We start from the raw sequence: 26,596 nt of genomic DNA on the forward strand, positions 1-26,596 counted from the left end.
GATTGACAAGCAGGCTAAGACTGGGGTAGCTGAAAAGGATGCTGTGTCCCTTATCCCTGCTGTTCTAGAGTCAGATCCTGAACCAAGGCAGACAAACACTGTCAGCTCAGCCTCTTCAGTTGACTAACAAGCAACTTATGAAGGTGAACAGGTCAGGCAGAGGAAGTGGTAATGGTTTTCACTTTCCCAGCCCACACTACCTCTTGCTATACATTGTGAAATGCCTAAGAAACTAAATTTTCTAAGGATGAACATTCAGCAAATTCTGAGCTCCTTTCAGGAATGTTGTTTGGATAGTGAGATTTATGGATACTAAACAAAAATCATTATTGATACCATCCCAGGCTAGAAACTGAAAAGATTGTTTCCTCAAATCCTGATTTTAGACTTTGGAGTTTGCACTAACACCCCTGTAAGGTAGTTTGCCTTACTGTATCAACATTTACAAAGAAAGTGTTTTTCAAGAGCTGCCTTACTAACTTAATTTTCTTAAACACATTAAGTTCTATGACCTTGGAAGAAGGTCTTTGTTACTATATTTTATATATATTTTGTATATTTGCTATATATTTTGCGACAGTCAACATCATGTTGTCCTATTATTTCCATAGTTTTGTTTAGCCTGTCTATTAAATTTGTATCAAGCTTCCGTAAGAAAAGAATTGTTTAGTGAACATCAGCAGAAGCTGAATGAACTAAAGCTTTTAATTTTAATAATCTGCAAAGAGCACGGAGAACTCAAGTGCCTACCTCTCAGTAAGTAGCTCCTACTACTCAAACTTCAGATATCCGTAGATTCTCATGTACAGAGCCAGTGACTAGACTTATGATCCTACCCTGTGTTGAATGAACTCTGAGAATGTAAAAAAAAATTAGAGAAACTTGAAAATTCAATGGGAAAAACTGCTCTGTTGCAGAGAAGGCATAGAAGACACTCTACCTCAACAAAACACTGAAACTTCCTGGCTCTGGAAAAAAGAATGCAATAATCTTTCAAAGTATTTCTCCTTCCACATCTAACTTGCATATAAAACTGTGAAGCTCCTACTTTCTCCACATATTTGTCTTATTTTTGCTTCTTTTTCTCTTGCACTTTTACCTCCCTTCAAAATCAGTCCTGGTCCTATGCTTTACAAGATATGTGAATGGAATAATCTTTGGCAGCACCTTTGTAGTCTAAAATTGTCCAGTCATATAAAGGGATACAGACATTCAAGGACACAGGGATGTGCTAGTACACTGGAAATCCAAGCATTTCAGTGTCCCTGGCCCTCAGCAGAAATGAGGGGAGTAAGAGTACATCTAGACGGGGATCAAGATTTCTTGTAGGGAAAGACTGCCTGATTGCTAATCCAGAATACTGCTGTCCAATCCACAGACTTGCTGTTCTGTGACAGAAGTCCTTTGATGTAGAGAAATATCTTTCCAAGCATTCAGCTGATAAGTCTATGTTTTTTCATAAAGCTGGCTAATTCAGCAAAGAATAGATTTTGGTTTCAGAGATACATAGGGTTTAAACATGTATTATTCTCTTTCAAATTACACTTTATAGCGTATTATACCCTGAGAGAAATTATTCATAAATGGCACTAATGAGTGTCAAGCTGCATTGCAAGGCATTTTGAAAATTGTCCTATTAATTAATGGAGTAATTAAGCTTTTGTCAGTGACATATCATATTTCTGACAGAAATAGATGGCCTGTGTAAGTCTGTGCTAGGCAGTTATCCAGACAGCCACTGTGTTTAATGAATGGCAGCAATTTAGTCCAGGTTTATGGTGATGGGACCACCTGCATAGGGGGAGCTGGCAACCTGCATACACAAACAGCACTTTGCACTTTTCCTCTGTAAAATCGTCTTAGTTCTAAATTGATGTAGCTCTCCCTAGGATGACACATTAGCTTTTTGCCATTAAACCATAAGTACCATTTCTCTGAGCTTTTGTGACAAAAATGTCAATTAACTTTCAACTTTCATTTCCATTTAATTTTGTATTCTCTTTCTATTTGCATATTAATGTGAACATGGTTCAAAACCGTTAGATTAAAATACCTTGCTAAGTCTAATAGCATGTAATGCATACTTATTGACTGCAATAGTTATAAAAACAGAAAAATTTTAGGAAAATAGATTTTCAAGTTGCCATCTCCTTCAGGAAAATATTTTTTCAGTCACCTCTCCCATCAACCATCACACAAACACACTGGGTGGGTGATGTACAAATATAAACACTAAAATAGGAAGAAGGGCAAGAGAAATGTCTAAGTACACACCAACCCAAAATAAATATATGTGTATGTATACTTTTATTCCTTTACCAACAGAACTCTGTAAATTCTAATAACAATTTATAGCCTGGTTTCACTTAACAAGATCTTACAATTGTATCCAGAAGAAAAAGGGCATGAAAGGGAAAAACTTCATTGGTGGACTGATTTTACTTCTATGTGGTTACACAGTCCATATGCTCAGATTTATGAGTTGCACATCTTAGAACACATCTGAGTATTTTCAAATGTAGATGAGCAAAATTATTGAGCCAGCACTGACATAAAATATCCACTGTCTTGCTTGGCATAAAAAGCAACTAGCTAGCTTCAGCAAAACAATCAGTGCAGTTAAACACTGATTTGTGGGTGACCACTCCATCAGTGCCCTTCTTGCAAGCAAAACACTCACAAGAGAATAGCAGGGAAGGTTCTTTTGCAGATCAGTTCCAAATTTCCCTCTCCCTATTTCAAATTGTTAAAAGTCTGAATTTTGTCCATTTTGTGAAGCTGCAAAACTCAGCACAATCTAGACACTTATGGCTGCACAGTGAATGTGAATGTGAAACTATTAAATTTAAAATACTATGACAAATCTACTCCTGATATAACTAACTGAAACAACTAGACTCATAGCAATGATTAATTGCACAAGGTGGAATACAATAACTAAATATCAGTGTATGTGAAATAACTACTGTCTGATCCCATTCAAAATACATGAGTCTGGAAAGAAATTTTGTTTGTCCACTGCAAGAAATGAATATATGGATGTTGATGCAGGAGATGGAACATATATGACTCTTCTCATGGTAGAGAAGACAGCTTGGATATAGGGTCCCAGGATAACTCCACTGTCCTGAAAAACTCTGGATTTGGTCTGCTTGCATTTCAATTGTCAGAGGTCTTAGAATATTCTTTCAAGTATTCCCAACCTCACTTTGGGAGGTTTGGTAGGCATCCAATACATTTAAATTAAATTGGTGATTCATTACAATGTCTAAGACACAGAGTTACTTTGTCATAAATTATAGGTAATCTGCACTCTTACATTAGCTCAATTACCAGTAATAGAGTTTTAATGCAGTACTTACATGGTGTTAGAGAGAAATCTGCGACACTACTAGATTTATCTCAAGGAGGAAATGAAAACTAAATTGGAAAGGCTGGAACAGGAGAAATGCTGATAGGGCACCAGGGAATGGAAGTGGGGACAGAAATTCATGTCAGTGACATGAAATGAAGAAAGATAGAGTAAATATAAGAAAGAAGATTAGAGCATACCGTGTGAAGGAAAAATGTAGTGCACTAAGGAGACTCTAAGAAGGAGAAACACACCAGCAGAAAGTGGTAGGGCAGAAAGGATACTAAAAGGGGGAGAATAAGGATAAAGGGAAGTGTGACAAGGTCAGTTACATGTAAGTCCCCTGCTTCTAAATAAACTCTGAATAATAACGTTTTTTGTAACATTTATAACAGAAAACATAGAAAAAAAAATGCAAGTCGATTGTGGACTTTCAGCAAAACTCAGATCAAGAGAGAGAATGCAGAACTCAGTGTCTAATTCCTGGTTAGTCCCTAACTTTAGGTAGCTCTGCAATTGTTGAGCACTTTTAGACAGGGTTTAATAAGATCCAGTGTTTGCAAAATGAGAGTGCTTCTACTTTAATGAAATATCTATCAGGTTGAAATCTGTTAATATCTCACTCAAGCTAGAATAATATTTCTGTTCTTTAGGCATAGCTCTGTACATTCATGAACTGGTCGTTTGAAATAAAGGTGGGAGGGATATGAATTTGGACAGCCACATAGCTAGAAATTTATTTATGTAGTTGTTTTGATTTTAAATTAATTAGAGTGCAGAACCTGAGATGTACCAGTACTTTATGAAAAAGAGGGCAAGGAAATATAGTTGAAAATAAAGTCTGCTTTCAAAACTCTCATACATTCTCCTCTTCCCTTATGAAATAAAACAGAAAAAATGTGTTTGGAAAATCATCACAGAAAAAAACAAAACAAAAACAAAAACCAAACCAAAAACCAAAAACCAAAACGTGTCAAAACCAAAACCAAAACCCCCAACAGGCCAAACATACAATTTTCATAAGCAGAAATGCAGGTCTGCCTCAGGGAAAAATAGTAATAATAATAGTAATAGTAGTAATAATAATAATAATAATAATAATAATAATAATAATAATAAAAATAGTCCTGGCATCTGGAAAATCTAGAGTCAATATTCCTGCTGTATCATACTTCACTACATGGTTAATTTAGAATGGCATACAAAGGCCTCATTAAACAGCCTTTAATGAGGTTATTCATCTGTAATATAAGAGACTGAGATTGAAATCTTTCATCTGCCTCAGACAGCCCAAGGACATGATTTGGGTGTGGTGTTTTCTCCTCAGTTTATAATAGTCACAAGGTTATTTGCAGCCTTGAGATCCTGTACCTGCTCTGTCTTTGACCAGAAATTTCATAGTCTGAGAAGCCTTCTGACTGAAAGTTCTATAAAAAATGTTATACTTCCACCACCAAGTTCCACAGTCACAGAAAATGGCTGTCGTGTACCAAGACCATGACAAGTGTCAGCTCTGTTTTTTTAGGTCAATTTCCTTTATTGCTCCTCTAAATTGCCCTACTCTCTGACTCATCCAGGCCTTTTTGCTACTTTATGATCTTCAGTTATTTCCAAACCCTCTTTTTATTTTCCCTTCAAGTAACAAATGACCACATCATATAAAGCTTTTAGAGCTTTCTGGAGCCAAAGAGCCTATTATTTGCAAAATTATTCTTAGCAAATCAGCTGTGGAAACAAAAATACTTTCTTGTATACTTTAATACTATGAATCAGTTGTAGAAATGGCAATACTGTCTTTTTGTTGTGTTTTAATTTATTTATTTATTTTTAACTGGAAGAAGAAAACAGAATAGAGACTGAAAATACATAAATATTTGAAAAAATTTTTCTTTGATAAAATATTTTGTCATGCTTCTAGTTTAGTACATATCAAAAAATACCTTGTAATAAATAAAAATAAAAATAAAATAACAAACAAATAAAACAAAACAAGACAAATAAAACCAAAAACAACCAAAAAACCCCAACCAAATAAGACAAAACCAAAACTAACCTGAATCCCTTTGTTTTCCTTCAGGTTATATATTATATCAACCACATTAACTGGGGAATTCATAGTTTTTTGTAATTTCTGAATTACTTGTACAAGAGACTTTAACATATTAAAAAGTTATTTTGTTGAGTGAAATCAGTGATGAAGAGGACTCAAAGGAGAACAAGCCATGAGCCATGTGATCTTTTAATTTTTTGTTAGAAACAATTAATATTTCTGGATATAAATGAGGAACATATGAGTAGTAAAGCAGTGTGATTTTTACAAGGCAATGTTTTCTGAAAACACTTGTGCTGGTTTCAGCTGCTGTGGAGCTGGTTTCTTCAGAAATCAATGTCTTTTTTAGTGCAACACATTTTAAATGTGCCACAGTACACTGAAAGCCATGATGCTAGATTAATAGTAACAAAATACTTGAGTTCAGACTACGTCATGCACCAACCCTTCAAATAAAAATCATTCAGGAAAATGGATTGGTGACTATGGTTATTTTGCTCCCTTGTTCTCCAGTTTTGCAAAAAAATATAAACACATTGTTTTGGACTAGCATTGAAACAGTGCATAAGCAAATCTGAAAGCCTAATGATATTCAAAACCTTCCTATCTTTTGTTCACAGTGTTGAATCTCCAAGCTGAAAAGTAGAAAATGTGAAAAAGCTGAAAAGTATAAAAGTAGAAAATGAAGTTATCAAGAAGAAAATTATTGATTACTGCCTGGTTTTGGTAAAATACAGAGTACTTTCGACAGTGAAAGAGACACTGGCTTAATTTAGTTCTATTTTATACCATGAATGCTTCACTTATTTTCATTATTTTTAAAGTTCCGAGAATGGTGAAACAAATTCTCAGGCACTGAATGTATACAATTCCTTAAAGTTCTCCAAATATTTTGAAATTCTCTAAGATGAAGTTGCTAGATGAGCTTATATTCCCAAGATAAATCCTGTAAATAACAGGAAGGATATACAAAATGAACCTGACTATTTTAGATCTACTAATTTAGGTAATGCATGCGGATCTGCACACTTCTCACAAACATGTTGCATTTCATTTTTATTCTTCCCATAAATCTCAAGCACAAAGTTGCACTGTGAAGCACAAGTAAGCAAATACATCTTGCTATAGTAGGTGCTTTCATTGCTGTCATGAGAGATTCTCCCACAGAGGACCAATTTTTCCTGAAGAGTGAATTTATGGGATAGTTTTATAGCTCTTGTGAAATGGCTGAGAGTATAAAATGTCTTAAAAGTTTTCTTAATTACCTCAGTAATCAAATGCTTAACACTAATATAATGATGTTAATACAGTACTGACATTGCAGTTATATAACATACCTGACTTCAGAATTATAGTTTTGATTATGCATTACTGCTAGTCCATCTTAAAAAAACAACACACAATTAAAGATCATAATTTAAAAGTAACAAACGTATGGAAAAAATCACTCAATAAAATATGTGTAGTTGCTAAAATAGTTTGATTGTTAATATTCCAGTTTTACTAATTTCTTCAAACTTTTTCAGCAAAGATCTTCTGCTATGTTTATGGTAACCTACCTTGGACTAATTTTCAAACATACTAGTGATTCTTAATTTTCTAAAGTAAGTAAAAGGACAGTGTTCCATTTAAACATTGGATGAGTTGCTGCATTCATATGTGTCTTATTTGCAAATTTTCTGGATGCAGTGTGTTAATTCTCTTTGAACATAATCAAAACTGGGATTTTTATTTTATTTACTGCTTCTTTATTCTGCTCTCTTATTTTTGAAATGTTCTTTATATTTATGACTTGAGAAGCTTGTTCTCCTTCAATTTTTTCTAGTGGTTTATCATCTCTGTCTATCATTCAGAGTTCTACAGCTCTCTAGGCTTTTACTGCTTCCAGTAATAAGTCTGTTTTTCTTAAAAGCACTAACTTGAAGAAGCTAATATGCATGCTAAAAATAAACCAGGGGAAGAGCTTACTTCCTTGGGCACTTGCTTATTTATCTCCTCAAAAGTGACATCAGCTCCCACAGTGGCTGAAATTCTATCATGTACCACACAGGATCACTACCAAGTTGGCATTCCTGGCTATAGCATCGATGTTTTGACCAAATATTGTTTTTTCAGCATATATATTAATTTATCAAAAAAAAAAAAAAAAAAAAACCCACAAAAAAAGCCAAACACACACGCATGTGCACACACACACACACAGGCATTCATTAGGAGACATGTCTACAGTTATTTTGATAATGACAAGGAACTCGAAAGTGATTGATGATCTGAAGGTGAAATGGCACAGACTAGTCTGTAATTAACTAGTGAACAACTTTCTCTATAGTAGACTTGTCTCAGAGCAAACAAACTGGAGCAGCTGTAAAAGGAATCTGTAGTGAGCTATCAATTCAAGAGCATGCTTGTTCTTTGGCCCTCTTGTATCCAGCAGGATGGAAACGTAGATGATACATGTCTGGGATATGAAGTTCCCTTAGTCATGAAGAACAGGGACTTAAACCTACTGTCCCACACCTCAAATGAAACCCCTAATCTTTGTCTACCTCTTGAACAAATCTGGACTATTATGAATAACTAATTTTAATTTCTTCATCTTTTTTTCCTACAGAATAAGGTAAAGATATTTTTATCATTGTCAATGCATTACACACATGCATACATATGAACATATATGTCATATATGTAAAAATATGTACCAAAAAAATGCAGACTTTCAATTGTTGATCAAAATTCAAGACTCCAGTCTACTCTAGGGACAATGGGGAATGAATGAGTGCTCTGTTTGGGCAAATATTAGCAGAAGTTATGGATAGGGAGATTTATCTAACTAAATGTGATGGTCCTTATTGAATCTGGCAGTTGGTCTTTGTTTCATAACTATTGGACAGCAATGAGCATTGCTATGATGTGGTTCATTCTAAAGAAAACATTTGAAATATGTCATTGCTATCATTCCTTATAAGTGACTAATTCTCTTCCTTTCCCATGAGAAGAAGCTGAGGTTATTGGCTCAGATATAATAATGTATATTTAGGTGAAATGAGCTCTATATGCACTGTAAGAGAAAGCAAAGTAAGATGTCCTTATTAATATCTTTGTTATGTTTTTCATAGTTGTCTCCATTTAAAGATGCAATATTGATTAATAACTGTTAAAAACTTATTTACTTCCATTGCTTACTAAAATGGGGGGGATAAGAAGAAGTGGGAAAAAGAAGGTGTAATGCTTCTTGTTGTTTAGTACTAAAAGCTTGAAATTGGAACTTGAATTTGGACTGCTTGAAACTTAAAAGGGCATAGAACAGTCTGGCATGATCTGTGCCATGCAGCAGAAAAAGAATACAGTTATTTAGAAATTTCTACATTAATAGTGTAATAGCTATCAGCATTATTTCTTTGCTTTAGCCAGGACTGACCAGAGATGGTATGTCCTGAGAAGGCTTATGTGAGAAATTTTCTAACTCATATACTTTTCAGCATGCAACTGTATCTAATTGTTTAAAATATATGCAAAAAAATATTGTTTTCTGTCTCTAAAGTTCTTAAAAGTAACTGATTTCTCCTGGCAAATGCAAATCAAAACTCTCACAGCTATTAAAAGCACAAAGAATAATTCCATTAACTCTGATATTTGCTAACTCTAAGTCATTACAAATGATATTACATTTCAATAAAGCATTCAACTCTCTTAGGCAGTAGTGGACAGATTCTGATGCTTTCAAGCTTAGAGCAGGTACTGACATGATGTTATTAGGATGTTTATTTTGTCTAGGTGCTCTATTAGCCAAGAAAAATATTCCTTTTTGCTGAATGTGGAAAGATGTTTGACTTCTGTGGTTTGTTCAGCCCAAGATCTTTGATTTCCAGTCCTGGAGAAAATCTGCAGTGATCGAGCACAAACCTTCTCAGTAGGTATCCTCACACAGCACTCATTACATGTTTTGCATGTCATAGGATCACAATATGATAGAATAACTTGGGTTGGAAGGGATCTTAAAGATGGACTAGTTTTTGCCTCTTTGCAATGGACAGGGATACCTTCCACAACACAAGGTTGATCAAAGCCCCATCAAGCTTGACTCTCCGCATTTCCAGGGATGGGACATCCACAACTTCTGTAGGCAACATGTTCCAATATCTCGCCACCTTCACAGTAAAGAATTTCTCCCTAACATCTAACCTAAACCTTTCCTCTTTCAGTTTGAAGTTATTGCCCTTTGTCCTATCAATAGATGCTCTTGTTATAAATCCCTTTCCAGTTCTCTTGTAGGCCGCCTTTAAATACTGAAGTGCTGCTGTAAGGTGTCTCCAGACACTTCTCTGCTCCAGGCTGAACAACCCAACTGTTTCAGCTTGTCTTCACTGGAGTTCACGTACTTCTTCTTGACTTCCATCAATAGTTCCATGTGGAATGTTTCTTTTTCTGTAATATTGTTCACAAATATGTATTTGCACTACAGAAGATACTGATAGAATTGTTTGGTCTGTGACTCATTTAATCTCTGGTCCCCACGTCTTTCACTTCCACAGCTATCCATCAAGTTCTAAATAAATCCCATCATCTTTGACATGCTAAGGACTTAACCTAGACACAATAGGTATGCAGACAAAAAAATCCCTAAACATGCAAAACAAACAAAACTCATCTTATTATAAATAGGTACAGAATCATAGTTTAAATCAGATTTCACATAGTTTTTTGTGTAAGTTGTCCAAAATTAATAAATAGTTTGGTCCCGGTCAGTAGCTGACTATAGATGTACAAAGTAAAAGGTTTATTCTTTCCTTTTTCCATTTCCTCAGATCTTTCTTCCCTTGACAGCTATTTTTATCTTAATTTAGTTAAGAGGTTCAAATTCCAAAACATTGCACAAGAAGTTAGCCAAAATTCATTAGTAATACTATCACCTTTCTGTAGTTATCGCTCTATGTTTTCTATTTGCTCATATAGTCAGGAGTCTTTTTCTTCTTTATTTTTTAAAATTGTTTTTAACACCGAATGTAACATCTGCTTCTCCAAGGGGTTGATAAGGATCTTTAGAGGTGAATCATATAAGACAGGTAAAGGTGACAGGATAGACTATTATCTTGCTGCAGATTTATAAATTTTTACAGTTCAATAAGATATAACTCTAGAGATTTTTTAGGAGAGAGCAGTTATACTTAAACAGAGACAGCTTTCCGTACTTAGAGATTTGATCTGCCCTTTTGATTTTCTACCTCCAGGCTGTAATCTATATATGTCACCATAACCTGATAGATGTGGCATTTCCTCAGACTTTGATCATGGTTAACAGCAAGCTATTGTTTCTGCAATCTACCTGTACTGTCTTTATAGAAAACATTGCCAGGTCTGTCTACTTAGGCCTCATGGAAGGTCAGTCTGCCTTAATCTTTGTTTTGCCCCAGGATGAACTCTTTAAAAAGCAGAAGTGAATTTTGTATCCATTGAGTCTAATTCTAAAATTTAGACTTGAGGTAATAGTCACAGAGTTTTTAAAGTTGCTTAGGACTAAAAACTTTTGAAGACATATTCAATGTTCAACCAAATTGTTTCCTAATGTAATATTCTATTCATATTGCAATAGCAGTATAATGAATATATCCTTTATTGTGAATCTTAAAAAGTTTTTTTGCATATATCAAGCCCTTTTTCAACAGTTCATTTTCACTATTTATAGCTGTTTTGCATATATATATTTTGTGTGTGTGTGTGTGTGTGTGTGTGTGTGTGTGTGTGTGTGTGTAGAAACATTTACAGAGCTTTTGCTCTGTAACAACAGCTAGACTACTTAAGTTCCTGCAGGCCAGCTGCTTTAAGAAACTAGTTTTCTCAAAAGCCCCTTCAAAACAAAGAAGCAGTGGTTTACAAGCCTCTATCAAGACTCATTTGTTTTGCTTTCAGTAATTGTAGAGGTTAGATATAAATTCTTGATAAATAGTAGCCCTTACTGTGTCCTTACTTTCTGAAGATTCAGAGCTTGACCCCGGAGTGGTTTAAAAACTCTGTCCAACTTTCTTTATCTTAACCTAGGTGTTATATTTTTCTGGTTCAGATTAACAAAGCCAGAATTAAACATGATGCATATCCAAATCTACTAAATGAGGTGCTGTCTGTCTAGACTTTGAATATCAGTTGCCAAACATATCTGGCTTTCCTCATGTCTTTCAACAGTTATTCTTCTCCCAAGTCTCTAGCTTCTGTTGTATCAGTTGCATTTAACCTCACAGCTATAGCTACTTCCTTCTTAATGGAAATCTTTCTTACTCTAATCTCCACTGCCCTGAATCTTTCAACTTCAATATTCTTTCTGTCATACTGTTTGTGGCAAAAATATCAAGTAACAGACAGAAAAAAAGGCATTGCTGCCAGCTCTCTTTTTAGTGAGTCTAGTCAACCTAACCTCAGACAGCAAGAGTCCTACAGGGCAACCTATTCCATTTTTTTCCCTTAATGGTAGCAGTCAGCCCTTGCTGTGCACACAAACTCGGCAGCTGCTTCTTCTAGAGCCTATCATAACTCATGTCTATCTATTAACTTTACCAAACATAAGCTAATATGCTCTTTCAATGTGAGGAGCCAGTGCACAAGCAGTTGCAAAAATGTCCTTTAAATGCTTTTGCAGTTATTCTGATGCCATTTGCAGCCCCTCATTGCTCATCGAGGACCCTTGAGTATGACCTTTAATGAGCATGTCTAAATTAGATCAGACCAGTTTTGCCCTAAGAGTGTCACTCTTTTTCTATTAGCTATAAAAGGAATTTGATGATGTGCTTAAACATGGCCAGTGTCAGCACCCTGGGCTCATTGCCTACATATGGGCCACTCTCCTCTGCCTGGGATTCAAAGTTTTTAGCTGCTGTTTCTATATGGTACAAGACTTCTACAATGTATTGCTCCATATCAACCAGCCTGAGTTGATGGTTTAGTTGCATAAATTAAACTAAGAATTTCTGTTTATATGAAAAAAAAAACAATTACTCAAAAATTATATTTAAGGTGCTCCAGCATATCTCTTCTGGCCAAAGTTCCTGATTTAAAAAGTTTTCTTTAAGTCCCCTGTGTCATTTCTACCAGTCTTATGGGGATGGTTCAGATCCCCTTGAGTTCCTCCTACAGTACCAAATACCACATTTCAATAAGCAAATCAAGATCTGAGTGATATTCAACATAAAATTAATGTATCAAAATCTATAAGTGAAGCAAACCACTTAAATTAGGTGTCTAAATGTCTGTGTGTGTTGAGGTTGGTGCCTAGATTTCCATTCTCTCCACGGAGACATAATTCATGATGTCTATGGCCATTTGAGAGTTTTGGTCAACCAAGTGCCCATGGGATAGGATGAAACTTACACAAGACTTGAAGACTACTTAAGAAGTTCTGCAGTGGAAGCTGGAGGTTAGCCAATATGCCAGATTTCAAATAGCACTGTGTTGCTATGTGTGTATGTGTGTGTGATGAAACTTTACAGCCCTCAAATCAAAAAATCATATAGCCTAAATATGAGTCTGAAAAGCTGAAGAGACAATCTGAATCAAAATCTTAAACTAAATGTTATTAGTCTTCTTCAAAGTGATTGCTTGAGTGTTTTGTTGACTGACTGATAAAATGATTAAGAAGCCAAAGAAATATGATTCCTGTATTTATTAAAAGTTCTATAGAATTGAGTATGATCTCAGGAAAGCAGAACAGCAAATTAAAGTTTTTATGTTGAAATGAAAATTTATAAAAGTGATTTTTCATATGAATTATTTAAAAGGTACCAAAACAGACAAAGATTCTTTTAATCCTTGTTTTCTTTAGAGAATAATGAACCAATTTAATTTTTTTTTCCATAAGAAGATAATTAGTTGCTGTAAATAAGTAGAAGATTTCTTAGAGGTCTGTCAGTTGAATATGGTTCATAATATTTCTTCAGTGTATGCTTTCCTTTATTTTAACCAAGTTTTCAATGCTTTTGGCATTGTATTAATTTATTCCAGATTTATAGCAACTAAAAAACTCCAGAGCGTAAGGGTACCGTTGAGCCTGAAAAATATATCTTAAAAACTACTTCCTTCTACAAGAATTAAAAAGCTAACACATCTTCCCTGTGGAGAGACTGTGGAACCTTAAATCTCTTTTGCCTTTTCGCTTATTAAATTTAAGTACATAACATCCTCCCTGGTTGATGCTGGGCATTTGAAGACATGCTATTCAGCTGAACCAAAGGTACAGCTATGCCAAATTCTCCACAGTGAAAATAAAAAAAGACTGAAGCTGATAAACCTTTACCCCTTTTTCCTAATACAGATCAAAGAGAAAGATCCTTTTTTATGTTTCCAATGTTTATATTGTAAGAAGAATCATGACCTCATTTTTAAACAATTGTTTTTAAATTATCTGACCTAATGTAGGAAAAAAAAAAAGTATCTTTTGTTCATATTATCATTTCTTCTCATTATATTTTGAATATTTTTGCTGATGGCTCAGAAAATACTGGAGCTAAATATAGCTACAAAGCAAAGACAGAATTTAACTAAAGCAACAAAGGAAACTAAAGCCACAAAGGAAAGGTTTCATAATCAAGAGACGAGGCACCACCTTACCTCCTTATATTCCCAAAAGGAAGGGGATAAAGATTACAAATGTAATAGGGGCATTTCTCATGAAACATCACTAGGGAAAAACAATTAAATTAATTAAAAAAAAAAAAAAAAGACAAACCATAAAACAAAACCAGACTGACTCCCCCAATCCTTCCCCCAAAACAATTTTTAAAAAATCAAAACAACAAAAATCCACAAGACTGCAGCTGTCCCTGCTTATTCCTGTTCCCTATGCTCCTCCTAACAAGGACATCTGAGTGGTTTGGAAACTTATTTCTTATATAACAAAGAATGGCACTTTTTCTGAGCTTTGAAATTTCATAATCCTTAGGGCTTATCTCAAGAGTAATTAACCTCCATGGCAACTAGCCAGATAAAACTCCATAAATCTCCTACAATCTTCAACCTAGAAACTAATTTATTTTTTCTTCTTTTGAGGAAATTGAAAAACAATCTTTGAATTTAAGTGACAGCAGAGTAATGCATGAAATTTTTTTTATTATCACATATTTTTTACTTTTCAAGTAAATATTCTTGAATCCCTAATTGTAAGATTAAATAACATAGACAGAAAACTTTTTGAGTAAGTTCTTAAAACATCAGAGTAACAATATTATGATAAGGTGAGGGAAAAAAATAGCTTCCTTTCTCTGGATGTTGTAAAGGAGGAAATTCAAAGAAAGATTACTGATATCCAGATGAAGAGCAAAATTGATTCATAGCAACCATTGAATTTTTATATATTTCATATTGGCAGAGTAAAGAATGTGTCTAAAGTCATTCATGTCCTAAATAAATTACTTAAGTATTAGTGGGAGTTGCCATCTCTTTTGTTTTTGCATGGCCTGGTTCTGTTTTTGGGCCACAGACATGGCTTCTGTAAAAAACTGCTGGAGGCTTCCACCATGTCCTGCAGAGCCAATCCAATTTCAGATGGCTCTGAAAATGGACATGCTGCTGGCCAAGGCTGGGCCAATGAGAGAGGCTGGCAACACCTCTGTGACAACAAATTTAAGAAGAAATCGAAACAAATGTTGTTGTGCAGTTGTGATTTTCCAGACAGAGAACAGAGGAGTGAGAACATGTGAGAGGAACAGACACCAGGGTCTGTGCAGAAGGAAGGCAGGAGGTTCTCCAGGTGCTGGAGCTGAGATTCCTCTGCAGCCCATGGTGAGACCATGGTGAAGCAGCTGTGCCCCTGCAGCCCATGGGATCCATGCGGGATGCAGAGATCCACCCACAGCCCATGGGGATCCATTAGGGATGCAGAGATCCACCCACAGCCCATAGGGATCCACAGGGATGCAGAGATCCACCCACAGCCCATAGGGATCCACAGGGATGCAGAGATCCACCCACAGCCCGTGGGGAAGGTGCCCATCCCAGAGCAGGTGATGCCTGGAGGAGGCTGTGATCCAGTGGGAGACCTGGTGGAGAGAGGGGTCCCTGTTTCCAGGCTGGAGCAGCCTGTCCTTGGAGTACTGCACTTCTTGAAGAGTGACCCACACTGCAGCAGTTTTGGGGAGACTGTGGGATTGACTCACACTGCAGCAGTTCTCAGGGAGCTGTTGCCTGTAATCACACCACTGCCATCCACATGCCATGAGATTGCTCCCAGGATTTTAGCAGACACAGAGGCGAGGTTGAACTAGGAATCCAATTTACTGTAGTCATACACCAGCTAGAGAGGACAGTGGGAGCATGTCAACAACTGAAAATTGGTAGAGGATCTGTAAATCTGTAGCTCACCATGTTTACCTTGCAGTTAACAGTCAGTGACAATGTACACAAACTCTTCCATTTTTTGTTCATCATTCCTACTGATGAGCTATTGATTTCTATAAAGCAAATGCAGTTGAAGATTTTCCATTTGTTCTGAATACGAGGTAGGTCGAGAAGAGTTGCTGTGCTGGGGACAACTGAAGAACAAAATACCATTTGGGCCTTTTGAGTCTACCTTTGAAATGTTGTCCTCTCTTCTGAAATGTTTTCTGTTTAATTCTCCTTGCCTCCCTATAAACTCTTAGTATTTCCTTTAAGTCAGCTCTGATTTTCATTTGTATTATCACAGAATTGAAACTCACTTAAAATTTGGAGAAACTACACAATCAATGGAGAGAAAAAAATCAAACAGGAAATATTTTTCTGTTAGTTTACTGAATTGCATATGTTCCAGAAAGGGTGTGTGGAAATCCAGATTTTTTGACAGAAAGACAGCCTAGCTGTGATAGAACCAAATAGAGAAGGGCAGAGGATAAGCAAGGTGAGGATAATTTCAACAATTCAACCATAACATGCAAATGCAGCTTAACATTCACAAAATGAGAGTGGAAAGATGAAAAGAAAAAATAAAAGAAAAATAAAAATGTTTTTTAAATGAAAGTATTTTGCACTAGAAAAAGATAAATGAGGAAGAGGGGAGTAAAGATGCATAAAATAGCTATAACAAAGTCTTTCTAACCAATTTACATGCAATAAAATATGCCCAAATGGAAAAGCTGAAGTTTTTAACAAGACAAGCTATGGTTCCACTAGTGGATAAAAAATTCTGAACAGTGGCACACACCTGAAATTACCCAAACTACTTAAGTTTTGCCAAAAGTGGAATATATCAAAATCTGAACAATTCAATTTATGAAGTAAATATTATTTACTGTAAGTGTGCTAAATTCAATTTTTGTTGTGGGGTGGGATTTTTTTTTGTTTGTTTTATTTTTATTTATGCTTAATATTAACACAGATTTGTGTAGGAAAAAAATAAATTTCAAGTTGAACAGACCCATGAGTTTTGGATATAAAAATTTCTTCCATTCATGCTCTTTACCCCTCTCTGATACTTGACACACTTTGCCTTGAAAACAAATGTGTTTGGGGCTTTTAATAGCTTTCAAATATAAATATATGATTATCATATCTTCTAGCTGGGATCTGAAGGTTTTCACAGTTTCTAGGATGTGAAAGACCATAGGCAACCACTAGTCCAACAAAGAACCAAACTCTTGGGGAGAGCAGTTTATGGTCTTCATATTTTTCAAGACCTGTAACTTTGTCAAAACCTGATGAATCTCATCTTAAAAACTTTGAAAACTTCAGAAAAAGAAATTAAAAGTAGGATCATTGCTTAATAATTAAATTTAATTATAAAAGAAAATAATTAAAATGAAAAAAAACAAAAAAAAAAAACAAACCAAAAAACAACACAAAAACTTGAACCCCAAACAACTTGTTTAACAGATGGCTCTACTAATTTGAAAGTTAAGAGCATATGGTATCTCTCAACTGCCCCTCATTAGAAAAGACAGTCCTCTTTCTAGACCCAAAGCTCACACCAGCCTACTCAGACCTGCTGTTCTCACATATATTACTGTAAATTATTTACATCAGAAAAGAAAAATAATGAAAACAGGACTGTTTAAAAATTTCATTTATTTACTGAAAAGACTGAATTTCCAGAAACTCTTAGAATCCTACAACTCATCTTCCAGCACACAAGCAATGGTCAGACATCCAAAAGAAATCAGAATTGACCAATCCTTCTTATTCTCACTTTGAACTAGTGGGAAGACAGGGATTTTGTACCTCTGATCCACATAGGAGTTGCACTGATATCACCTAACTTGACTATCTGTAGCATGGATACCTATGTCTAGGCCAATACATTTCTTCCATGCACCTTCACAACAGAAGGACACCTTTAAGTGCACAGTTGAACTGGATTGGTTTAGGTTACTTCAGGATGCTAACAACTATACCCAAGAAGTACCTATCTCTACATTGACCAGTAACACAGACCAGTGTCACTGGCTCAGCTGTAAATATTTGCACTGCAGACAAGGAAAGTTGAGTGGCTGGACATCACTCAATTGGTAATTTTTTTTTCATTTGCATCAAATCTCTTTCTTGGATTTTATTTCTCTTTGTTTTATTTTTTGTTTGTTTGTTTGTTTTTCATTACAAATTAGTAATAGCAGTACCAGTAGTGATATTGGTACTGCTGCTATTCCTACTATGACAGTAATTTTAAACTGTTCTTGTCTCATCTCGTGAGTTTTCTCACTCTAACCATTCCAATTCTCTTTACCCCATCCTTCTGGAAGCATCTGCAGTGCTTAGTTGTTGCTGGGTGTTAAACCAAAACAGATTATTGTACACATATATACATTTTTGTCTCCTGAAACACCCAGTCAATAATATTGAACCAAGAATGCTGGAATTTTTTAAAGTGATATTTGCCTTTCTGCTTTTCCTTTTTTGAAGCATGTTTTACCATGAGATGAAGCATAGGCTGTCAGTCTGAGGGGTTTTTATCCTGTGCTACATTCAGCTCCTTCACTAATAGAGTGCAGCAAACACACCACTGCATCTGACCATATGAGAAGTGAGCAGGTTGATGTATTTTCAGTGAGGCTTTTTCTTTCATAACATACATTTTCTCCACACAGCTCTTATATAGAAGAACATGTTTCAGATAAAAACATCAAAATACAAATTCTTAGGATATATTAGAATGTTGGTCATGTCACATTTAATAGCCTGATTCAGGGTGCAAATAATTTGTCTAAAATTTAAATGAGGCATTAATCATTTATTTATTTAATGATAGACATTTAAAGTTATTTCTTTGCCAGAATCGTGTCCTTCAGAAAACAAAGATGTTTTACTACATAGATGTATAAAATATTAGTGCTGCTGTAATGTGTGCTGCTAAGAGTCAAAACAATGACAGAGGGCAAGAAAATATGAGTTGCAGCAGAGATCAGCTTGAGGAAGCTGAAGTGATCCAGATGTGTTGTTAACTGCAGAGGGATAAGGGAACACTGCATTGCTGATCAAGTGATAAGGCTGGAGACAGAATTTATAGTATGAAAATCACCAATGTATAAAAAAATCTCAGCAATGATAAGAACATAAAAGGCATTACAAACACAATTTTTAAAAGTTCAGCTAAACCAGCATTATTTTCCCCCAGAAGCAGCCCAACACAAATGACTGTGGAAAAATAAGAAAAAGCTGGAATTTCCATTGAATATTCCCTTAGTTTTTGACACTAAAACTGATTGAGATTTATACTGCATGAGAATGGGATGAATTATGCAATCCATAACCTTCAGAGGACTTCTCTTATATGAAAATATCCAACTTTACTTGCAACCATTTTAGCTTTAACAGCCACAATTTCCCTGAGTTTTTGCCTCTGACACTAGCAGTAGAAACACATCGTTTTGGGAAAACAAATGGACAAACAACCCGAATCAAACAAGCAAACAAACAAACAAACAAAAACAACCAAATTTGTAGGGATCAAATGCTGGCTTCAAATGGTAGTTCCTGGTTCCACTACAGAAGTATGATTCCTTATCACATTTTCATGTCACAGATGATTTTGTAATTATTCATTATAGTCTCCTCAGTTGCCCATTTTCCAGAATGAAGAGCTGTAACTTTGAAGTTGTGTTTAGAGAAGCCATTCTGTACATCTGATCATCTTTCACACACTTCTGTGAATCTTTTCCCTTTCTGCTACATCTGTGTTGAGAAGAAGGGATCATCACTGCACAGTGTATGAAAGGTACTAATATACAGTGTAATTGCATTATATGTACAGATAAAGTACTACCAGGTAATACATGCTATTATATAATTTGTATAATTAGATACTAAGCTTCAAGGTTTGCAGTATTCATATAATAATTCTTAGTCCTCTAAAGACAAAATTTCATTAATGTGTTGTACCTCAAAAACAGATTAATAACAGAGATTATCATAAATTATAGCATGAAAATTAAGTGTCATGGATGTATGAAGTAAAATCTTTTTCTATGAGTGTATATTGTACTTTGATAGAAAACCCAGCAACCAAGAACATTTGAAATATTTCTACAACTTGATTGTGCTTATTTAGGATGAATGAAGAACTAAAATAAGGTTAAATTTGACCTACAATGAGTGATAATGAATTCAATCATGCAATATTGTATCTTAAGATGCTGAGAGAAAAAACAGGACAACAACAGTTAATAGAGGACAATGAAATAACAGAAAGTTCACTTTACCTGGTAAGAGTGTAACAAGATTTCTTATAGTGGTTAGAATTCAGTATACACCATTAATTGCTTCTCTATTCTTTGTAATCTCAGTTTTTTTCTTTATTACTCTTACAATGTTATTTTATTTTATTTATGATTCTATATTTACTATCTTGTTTTTTCCATTTCGTTCTCAACTTTTTCATTTGATTCTTTTCTCCTTCCTTCTTCATCTCTGTTTATATGCATAGCACAGATTTCACCTCTTCAAATACCATGTTGGAAAACATATTGGATGCCTTTGCACACTTGTATATTGACATCTTAGCATCCTTTTACATATCTACACCTCTCTCATGTGCATTCCATTTTTGGAATTTTGACCTCTTCTAACTTATGTGCTCTTCCATTCTCATTTTGTCTTTAACAAGTTTTTTCTCCCCCTTTCTACTCTGGATATGTAGTACACTTTTTAGTTCCATCATTTGTTATTCAACTAATTTTCTAATGAGAAAATTTTCTCAGAACTGATATTAATTTGGTTTGAGCCATTTTATAATTTCAGTATTTTTTGTACTAATCTTTCTTTCTCTCCTAGTACAAGATTCTCTTATTTATAAATGTATGAAAAGTGTAAGCAAGTAAAAATCAGAAGAATGTAAAGAGTTTTGGGTCTCTGCCCATCAAAATATGCTATAAAAACATAATCAAAAAGATTTTTTAGAAATCTGTAAAAATGAAAGAAAGAAGGAGAGTTTTTATTTTGTTTTATTTTATTTTACTGTATTTTTACTGAATTTTTGTAGAATCCTGACATTCCACAAAGGTAAGAGGCTCATGTGACAGGTTTCACCTGATAATGGATGTAGACCAAAGAAGATGAAAATTGATCCAAAAAGAAAAATGAATTTGTTAAGAAATTTAAAATAAATGTTGCAAGTATTACCCTGCTAGATGTGCAGAAGCTTTATAATAAAAGCAAGTCAGTCCAATAAATCCAACATTTACTAATATTTCTTTACTGCCACTGAAAGTAACAGCAACAGGCAGTAGAGGCAGTAGAGCCAGTGTCTGCAAAAAGCTAAGAAATATTACTAATTAAAGTGATTCAAACTGCTTTTGCACTGGTCACCCTGCATAAGTGGTCTCAAACATACAGTGGATCATGAAAAATTTATACAGATGTCGTGTTTTGAAGCCAAACATATCCTTAACTGTGAACTAGAGAAAGCAAGAGCAAAGAGTAGTTTAGAGGTGAAGCACAAATTAACACTGAAAAAAATTACTAGATTTACATGAAAGATAAGTTTTTAGGCTGCTGTTGTTATACTCTACAAACAAATGATGAAAGTAAAATCTTGTTTAGCCTTGATTTCTGAAATATTTGGGCTAATATGCAAGTCTTCACAAATACTACTTTATCTAGGCCATATTTATTCGGGAAAAAATGTTCATTTAGAGACAGTACTTTAAAATGTAGGTCTGAAAAAAAATTTAAAAAGATTTCTCATAAGATAATACCCTCATAGGGAAGAGCAAATATTCTTTTAAAACAGTGTCCTGTCTCCAGCAGTGACCAGTTGCAGATGCTTCAGGGAAGAGTGTAAGAAAAAGTCTGTGTTCTTTCTACTCTTGCACCAGATCCATATCTAAAGGGTGCACGTGAACCATCTTTGTATGATCAGGAGTAATAATCAATGTGGTTGATCATTGTTAAGCCATGCAGTGTTTGACTCCTACTGTTTTTAAAGGTCATCTTAACTTTGTTGCTTCACTTATGCACAGATCTCATTTCCCCCACTGTGATTTTCAAAGAAATTCTTCTGGAAGTTTTTACCTGCATTCAGCCTTCATTCTGTGCCAAGGAGTTTATTTGATTGCTTCATCTGGGAAATTTTATTGGATTTGTTCTGTAACATTTAATGGAATGAAAAATAAATTGGCAGACTGAATAGGGAACATGTCACTTTTCTGTATAAACTCTATAACCATCAGAAGAAGGTTGTCTATTACATTTCCCCCAAGCTGTCACCATCTTATTATTTCTCCTCACAGTTTCTTCCTCTTGTCCTTATCACAACAGTTTGTTTCCTATGTTGTTCCATTTATGTTCTCCAGATACCAAAACCATCTGAATTTGGGATATTTTAGCAAAGTTTCAGACACATAAACACAATTTATGAAGAGTCCCTCATGCCATTTAAGACTTTTAGAAGCACAAGCACATTGAATCAATGTACAGCAAACCTGTGCATAATGGCTGTATAAATTTTATTATACAAGAATAAAACTGTTAGCATCTGAACAATTATGTAATCAGCTGCCTCATGAGAAACAAAATGCACCATTCTTTACCAACATTGCTGATTTAAACATGGAGAGTTTTTTCAGGTTACTACTTTAAGATAAATTACTCCTAAATTTTTTGAGGAAAAAAAAGAAATATTGGAATCTTGAAGAACAACAGCATTTTGATACTTCCAAAATCTTTTTTCCAGCTGATCTATTTTCAAAACAACTTTTGAAACTAATTATTACATTGTTTATTACATTTTTTTATTTTGTAAAATAGATCTAGAATTTAATTTATATACACAGATAAATATACATATGACTATATAGAGGCATAGAAATACATGTAGAAATACTTGTGTGCATAGCATCTCTATCTATAACACTGTATATGTCCGTGTCTGTGTCTACATTTTTGTAAAACTGCATTTTGACCTCTGTCTCATCCACTGAATCCCCTGCAATCATACATGGAAAACAAGGACTTCCTGATGACCATCCCAGAAGATGGGAGCAATGGTGTCAGATACAGAGATGAGAACAGATTGGCTTTATTGGTGGGTGGGGGCAGACCTGCGGGCAGAGAAAGGTCTGAAACAAGGGGCAATCTGCAACCAGCCCACTAGCAGGGAAAGTCAGCAGCTTTTTCCATACCAAGCAGAACTTTGAAGCACTAATATCTAGGACTAATTCCCTAAATCATTTTAAAGTAGCTCTCATGCAAAATGAGAGAATGAAGCTTACAAAAACATTTCTGATTACTGTATTAGTCCACAAGAGCCACATATTTCAAGATTTAAGAGGTGATGATTTCAATACAGTTGAAAACCAAGATGAGATTTTCAAGACAAAATATTAGGAAAAAGAAGTGAATTGGGTGCAATACTCTTGCTGTTTTAGTAATATGTAGACGTTGCAGACATATAACTGCATCTATAGATACATATGTATATAAATGAAGTTCCTTGTGCAAGCTGAAGGTGGAAGAAAGAACTTGTTGATTGCCTGTAGTTAAAAAGGGTTTTATTTTTAATCATGTCACATGCACTCATTTTCCTAGAGTGGATCAAAAGTAATAAAAATATGTAAAGGCACAAATGAAAAATCAGATTTTAAAAGTAAGTTCCCTATACAGCCTAATAGATGGATCATTGTATCAATGGTAATATGGCATTGTGATTTTTTTTTTAATGAGCATCATATTCTTTTAAAGACAATTATATTAAAAAGCATTATTCCTCTGATAATCAAACAAAAAATGCTGATCTGATTAGTTTCTTGATCTGTGTTGGCACCTGACAATGGAAAGTGAAAGTAGAATGGACTCCCTTGCATTTGTTTTGCAATTATTGTATCTCAGATATCAGTAGCTCAGAACATTTTGCCCAGATACTTGATTCATACACAGTCTTCTCTGTTAGTCAGTCACTGATTCTAGGGCTGTGTCACCTTTCTCACAACATATTCTGTGAAACCCTGTGGACATTCTGCAAATTCTTGTGCTGCATAAACTGAACTTTATCTCAACTCCAGTTAATTAAATCAATAGCAAACCCTGTGCTTTGCACAAGCAATATTGATGGGCTTTGACTGACGGCATCAGCTTTATAAAGCATCACAGCGTAAGGCTTTGTGTGGGGAGTGAGCTCTTTTTTCTCCTCTTCATCACAATTGCTGACATTTTGGCTATATCTAGCAGGTGACATGATTCACACAGGGCAGTAGCACGGAAATTAATAAGAAAGTAAGATGGCTTTGCCTGTGACTGAAAGCCCCTTGTGAGAGCTGTGGTCTGTAAACAGCCTTGCTGCTGCTAACATGTTGGAAAATTTTCAAATTTAACAACAAGAACAGAATTATACTTTTAAATGATGGTTTGTAAAGAAACTTAGGTGTCTAAAAATGCAGTATATTTTCCTATAAATATAGAAATCCATTATTAATGATCCTTGCATATAACATTCTGGAGATATACCATATTTTATATATGTGTATATATCCAGATTTGCAAAAATAAAATAATACACAGATTGCATCCATTCCCCGAGAGATGTACTACAGCTCTTTCCTAGACAGAGGCTATTACTTTGAAATATGAAGTTTTCTTTTTTAAAAAATTAAAATAAAAAGAAAGCATATAGATATATACAGGTATATTTATGCTTCAGCTAGAAATAATAGCATGGGAGCAGAAAAGGATATGCATATTATATTTTTCCCATACTACACATGCCTCCGTGGATCTTGTGAAAAAAAAAAAAAAGAAGGAATTGACTTGATAAAAAAGTGCATAATAGAAAAAATCATAATTAAAATATACTGGTTACAAAGGTCTACCCATGGCAGTAGCAGATCTCTGAAAGACTGCATGAAGGAATGTTTAAATGGATTCATCTGGATTGAAGAAACAATAGGTATTTTTTCTTCTTAAATATTTTATTGTATGTAATCCTTCTACTTTTCTTACATAAAAACCCCAATATTCCTCTTTTAAGAGGAGTTGTTCCAATACCTTTAATCAAAATTTTATGATGCTCCCATTAAGAGATCCTATTTTCAGTAGGTGACAAATGACATAGTTTAACATTTAAATACTGAATTTAAATTCTGATTTTCTGTGTCAGATGCTTTTCTTACCCTAATTTTATTTGTTTACAGTTTCTGGGAAGATTTCATCCTGAGTAACCCAGGTTTTTCTCTCAGGCTAAAAAAAAAAAAAAAAGATTGTTCAAATATAAATAAATTTTAAGTCGCCATGGCATTTTCTTTGATAACTCAATTTCTCTAGACTTTGAAACAGTTTGTTGACAAACATTTTTATATTTTAACTTTTAAAAAGAAATATTATTTTTGTACTTCAACTTTAAATGATATCACAATTTACAATGAAAGAGACTTTTTAAAATTTGAAAATTGAATTTTACAAAGTCTAGTGTTTCTCAAAACACCTAGGGCTTTCATAGCCATGCCTGTAGCAAAGATAAAGGGATTTCCTTTACACAGCTTTGGCATATACTGCAGACTTCAGAGATGCAGTTCATTTATGCCTTTCCACAAAACACTTGGTCATGTGCCTTCCAGCCAGGAAAGTGTAGGTGGTGCCAGTCTCTACATTCCCATATCACCTCTGTGCTGCTCCAGACAAGGACAGAATTTAAGTGCGTGTTGCTCCAAAGGCTGCAAGACCACAAGACATAGATCCATAGGCAGCAGGCATGACATAGACAGCCAGCTGAAAAAATAAAGCCTTAAGTCTTCTGCCATACAGGAAGAAGGAATGCCACAAGGAATTTTGAAACCTGTATGCTTTCTTAAATGGGGTCTGAAAGTGGAGAAGCAATCATATGAAAGGGTTGGGACTAAGAAATGGTCTCAATATTAACAAAACAAAACAAAACAAAGAAAAAAAAAAAAGAAAAAAAAAAAAGCAAGCAATCCAGAAGAATGGATCAGTATCACATATTCCACAAGAAAAGGCATTAATTAAAACTACACAAAACCCACACACCCCGCAGATGGACAAATATTTCCCAAAAGAGAGATTGTTACAAGACTTCCTGCAAAAATGGTGGAATTTTTTTGGTGCAGGGAGGGAACAAAAGTTATGTTGAATTGGAAATGAAATGTCACTGAAAAAGTGATGTATTCAGGAAGAAACATGCCATTCCCATACAGTTCTCCTCAGCCTATTTATACTCTACAGAACTCTGCAGTTCTTTTAAATGATGATTAAGTATATTGAAATAGCAACTGAGATGTAGTAAAAGCAGACTGTCAGTCATATTTCTCTGTCTGCCTAAGAAAAGCAGGTGCTGATGGATGAAAAGCCACCACAGAGGTATGTTGGGGGTTGGAGAGTAGGAAGGAGCAGAGGGAGATAAAAGGATGCAGAGATTGTGCACACAGGGTCAGCTGCAGGCACGGGACCTGCTCCTGGCAGCACTGGCTCTCCAGCTGGGGTCTGGCACTGTGAGCTGCAGCAGCTACAAGAAAGGTGTCTGATCCTTTCCCCACAGAAGTCCTCCTCAGGATTCCTGAGGACCATAAAACAATCCAGGGGAAGACTTGCTGTACTGCTTTGGTCCTTATAATGTTTTGTCTTACTGCTGTGCTTACACCTGAGACTGCCCACTCTGTCTCTGCTTAGCTTTTTTTCAGGACACAGAAAAAAATTTCTTTCAGACCGACCTTCTTTTACCCTCCTAACTTTACAAAAATCATTAGTGAAAAGATATACAGATTAAGCTAATCCCTTTTTTTTTTTTTTTTTTTTTAATATTCCAT

Source organism: Erithacus rubecula (assembly GCF_903797595.1).
Source record: "Erithacus rubecula genome assembly, chromosome: 1".
Lineage (NCBI taxonomy): Eukaryota > Metazoa > Chordata > Aves > Passeriformes > Muscicapidae > Erithacus > Erithacus rubecula.